The sequence below is a fragment of the Dasypus novemcinctus genome, chromosome 8 (genome assembly GCF_030445035.2).
Source record: "Dasypus novemcinctus isolate mDasNov1 chromosome 8, mDasNov1.1.hap2, whole genome shotgun sequence".
NCBI lineage: Eukaryota > Metazoa > Chordata > Mammalia > Cingulata > Dasypodidae > Dasypus > Dasypus novemcinctus.
The window spans coordinates 105182427-105187375 of record NC_080680.1 but is presented as its reverse complement, the minus strand read 5'-3'; positions in this window follow the sequence as shown (position 1 = coordinate 105187375).

The following is a 4949-nucleotide window of genomic DNA, read 5'->3' as shown; positions in this document are numbered from 1 at the left end:
CTCTGACCTGTTTCCTCTCTGTACAATGGGATAGTGATACAATTCCAACCAGCTACTGGAGTCAACTCATGCATGATCTGTGAGTCTGTTCAGGGGACTCAGCCTTGGTTTCAGATGCCCCTCCACATTGGAGAAGAAGTGTGTAATAGTCAGGGTTCTCTAGGGAAACAATCAACAGAAGATATCTATAAATAGGATGAGATTTTATAAAATTCTCTCATGAGACCATGAGGTGTACAAGTCCAAATTCCGCAGGCTCTGGCTGCAAACCAGGGACTCTGATGAAGGTCCTTGATGAGTTACCAGGAGCTGATGGCTATCTGAAGTCAAGCTGGAAAATTCCCTCTGAATGCTGAATCACTTCCCCTTTTAAGGCATTCAACTGATTGGATAAAACATCACTCATTGCTGATGGTAAACTCCTTAGTTGATGGTAGATGTAATCAACCATCTATGCAATCAATTTACTGATGAGTGAAGTCCATAAATGTCCTTGTATTGTAATTAATTCAGTGCTTCGTTGACCAAAACAACTGGACCAATTACTTGGCCAAATTGGCACATTAGCCTAACCATCACAGGATGGCTATTGGTGGTGGGCCCTCCTGAACTTAAAAGTGTATGGTGTCGGGGGGCTTCTAAGTGGGTGGTGAATATGTGCCTAGGGGAAGTCACTGAAAATTCAGTACGATGTGGAATTCTTGAAGATATTCCAGGCAGCCTTTGCAGATTATCCTAAAGGCAAACAATCAGCACTTAATGAGTATCTACTATGTACCCATGTGATGCTATTAGCAGCTTTATATCCATTATATTTTTATATGGATAGCCAAACTAATCATAAACTACCTGGCATGGCACAGCATCATCACTGACCCAAAAGCCTCTTTTGTTTCGTTTTTACTTTATTAATATTATTTCTCTTCCTTGTGGCCTTGGTTTCCTCTTCCATTCTCCCACCACCCCCACCCCATCATAAGGATATGTGCATTATTTTTATAGAATGTGTAATGTTTTTGATGAATGCATATGATTTTAATTTACATATAGATGGTGTTATATATATCTCATTCAGTTTCTTATATTTTCACTCAACACCATTTAAAAAATCTATTCACATCACTGGTTATATTTCTCATTGATATTTCTAACTGTTACATCTCAGTGTGCATCCATTACATTGTACTCTCCTTCTCCTAGAGGCACATCTATGTTGCCTCCAACTCCCACAGTCATGCAGAACTGCCCCATGTATGTCCTATATAGATTTTATTCCCTGGGGTTAAAAAAATTTTTTTAAGGGCAGACACTTGCTACTAACAGGGCTAGTTTGGGTCGTTCATGGTGTGTCTATTACTAAAAAGGAATCATACAGAGATTGCACCAGAGAGATCGTCTCAGTTTGGGACTAGGAAGTTATTACTATTTCTCTTTGCTTGCTAAATTTCCCTTTCTTAATAGATGGAAGCTGGCTTCAGGCTAAAATATCTGCAGGCAGCACACTCTAGCTGAAATTTAATTACACTGGAAATTTAATCAAAATGCAGTTTAATAAAATGCATTTATTTAAATGGTTGCTTTCTATTTTTAATAAGCAATCCTGGTTTTCTATTTCAAGAAGTGACATTCCAGAGTTAATAGAATCTAAAATGCTGCTGATTATAAAATGCATGCACTATGTTCCACTAAGAAAGAAATAATGCTGCCTATTAAACCATCACACACCACTGACTGCAAGAAGCCTGCTGATTTCAAAGGTGCTAAAATGGGAAGAGATGTGGCATCTGCTGGTTTTCTTAAAAAAACAACAACAAAGTTATTAAAGTAAAAAAGAGGGCTGATTTAATGAAAAAAATAGTAAATAAGTAATTCAGATGTTATGCAAATTTGGAGAAGTTATAAAGCTGGTGTAGAAACGACTGAAATTTGGGAAATGCTGCATTGTCTCCTGTGCTGGGTGCTCATATTGCCTTGAATAATAAAGGTGTTTTTATTCCTCTTTAATAGATGAGGAAAACTTGGAGGAGTGAAGCAGCTTTCCTAAAGCCACAAGGTTGAGAGCAAATTTATATTCAGGCGGGTAGGTGAGAGGACTCCAACTTCCATGCCTAAATTTCCTAAATGTTGTGACAGAATTCCAGCGTGGCTTCCTCTTGGCCCTCCTCTCCAGGAGACCCTGACACGTACTAGGCTCATGGCTTATTCCTTCCCAATTCTGAGTCCTTCAAAGCACCTAAATGCTTTCATGTTAACAACCTTCTATCACTGCCGCCTGAGTTACAGTATTCTGGTACCTTTCTCAAAGTGGCCATTTTACCAAATATTATCAAATGATGATGAGTGGAAATTTCTGAAATTGTAGCATCCACTAGAGATGCATATGGGAGACATCTCTGCTATTAATTATTGTAGTTGTAATTAGTAATAGTAGAAGTAATTGCTTAGTTACAAGTATCTTTTATTTTCATTTGATCCTTATCACAAGCAAGCAAGTTTATTAACCCCATTTCTCAGATGGAAAAACTGAAGGAATTAACTTGCCCCAAATCAAACAATTAATAATTGGTAGAGCTCTTATAGATCTGTGAAGGCACTGCCTCTCTTCCTTTCTAATTAAACTTTTTATTTTGAGATAATTGTAAACCCATACTCAGTTGCAGGAAACAATTCAGAGAGCTGCTGTGCACTCTTTACCCACTTTCCTCCAGAGGTATCTTACTAAACCGAGGTATAATACAGCAGCCAGGATGCTGGCTTTGATACAGTCAAGATAGAGAACATTTCTCTCTCCACAAGAACCCCTCGTATTGCCCATTTATAGCCACATTCACCTCTCTCTGCTGTGTCCTCTCCTACCTCTGACTCCTGGCATCCACTTATCTCTTGTTTATTTCTATAATTTGGTCATTTCAAAAACATATAAACAAAATCATATCATTTTGAGATTGGTGTTTTCACTCAGCTTAATTCCCTGGAGAATCATACAAGTTATTGTGTATATAAATAGTTCATTCCTTCTATTGTTGAGTAGCATCCCATGGTATGGATGCATCACAATAGTTTAAGCCATTTACATGTTCAAGGATATCTGGGTTCTTTCCAGTTTGGGGCTATTATGAATAGAGCTACAAAGGACGTGTACTGGTCTTTGTGTGACCATAAGTCTTCGTTTCTCTGAGATAAATGTTTGAGAGTGCAATTGATAGGTCATATGGTAGTTGCATGTTTAGTTTTATAAGAAACTGCCATGTTCTTTTCCAGAATGTGTATGAGTGACCCAGTTTCTTGGCATCCTCTCCAGTATTTGATTTTGTGTTAAATTTATTTTAATCATTTTGATAGGTATGTAGTTATATCTCATTATAAACATTATGGTTTTAATCTGCACTTCCATAATGGCTAATGATATTGAACATCTTTTTGTGTGTTTACTTGCCATCTCTATATCCTCTTTGGTAAACTATTACCTCTTTTTTATGAGTTTCCTTTCATTTCCACCCTGGTGTCTTTTTATTTTTCTAAATTGAAATTTGCATTGAATTAATTGTAGATTCACATGCAATTGTAAGAAATAACACAGAAAGCAATCATAAAAAAGACAAATAACCTAATTAAAAATTGGGCAAATAATTTGAATAGACATTTCTCCAAAGAAGATGTATAAAAGGCTCTTAAACATATGAAAAGATGCTCAGCGTTATTAGCCATCAGAGGAATATAAACTAAAGCCACAAGATACCACTTCACATCTACTAGCATGGTTATAATAAAAAGACATATAATAACAATTGGCAAGCATATGGAGAAATTGGAACCCTCATACACTGCTGGTGGGAATGTGAAATGGAGCAGCCATTTTAAAAAGTAGTCTGGCAGTTTGTGGAAATGTTAAACATAGACTTATCTTATGATCCAGCAATTCCACTTTTAGGTATATACTCAAGATAATTTAAAACACATGTCCATGCAAAAATTTACACTTGAATATTCATTGCAACATTATTCATGATAGTTTAACATGGGAAAAACCCAAATGTCCATCAAGTGATGAATGGATAAATAAAATGTGGTATATCCATACAATGGAATATTTTCAGCAATAAATATCCAAAGTACTGATTCATGCTACAAATGCATGAACCTTGAAAACATTATGCTGTGTGAAAGAACCCAGTCATAAAGGACTACATATCATATGATTTCGTTTATATGAAATGTCCAGAATAGGCAAATTTATAGTGACAGATATAAGATTAGAGGTTGTCTTGGGCTGGGGAGATAGGGTGAATGGGGGTGATGGTGTGTTTCTTATTGGCATAATGAAAATATTCTAGAACTGAGAGAGGTGATGGATGCACAACTATGTGAATATACCAAAAGTTATTGAATTGTAACCTTTAATGGGAGAATTGCATGATATGCAAATTATAGCTTAATAAATCTGTTTCTTTTTTTAAAAGAAATAATACAGAGAGATTCTATGTACCCTTTGCCCCATTTCTCCCAATGGTAACATTTTGTAAAACTTTAGTGCAATAGGACATTGAGTCCAGAATTTTGAGACGGATGCACACCACCTACCTTATTCAGACTTCCGTGTTTTACTTATATTCATTTATGTGCATGTGTGTGTGTGTGTGCTTAGTTTTATGTATGTCATCACCCCAAAGTAGTAGGTTTGTGTGTACACCATGATAGTCAAGAAAATGAACTGAACATTGCCACTCTTAAAGCTCGGTTCACCCTGGATTCCACCCGAGGCAGCACTCTGGAGACCTTCAGTTTTTTTCTCCCTGTTAATAACCAGACACAAGGCAGCTCCCCCTCCTGCCTATTCACCTTCCCACCAGGCAGCACCACCTCCTTATTGTTGTCAAAGGGCAGAAATCATATGGGGACATGATCTCCCACCCACACAGGTGGGAATGAAAGGTTGGGATTGAGGGCAT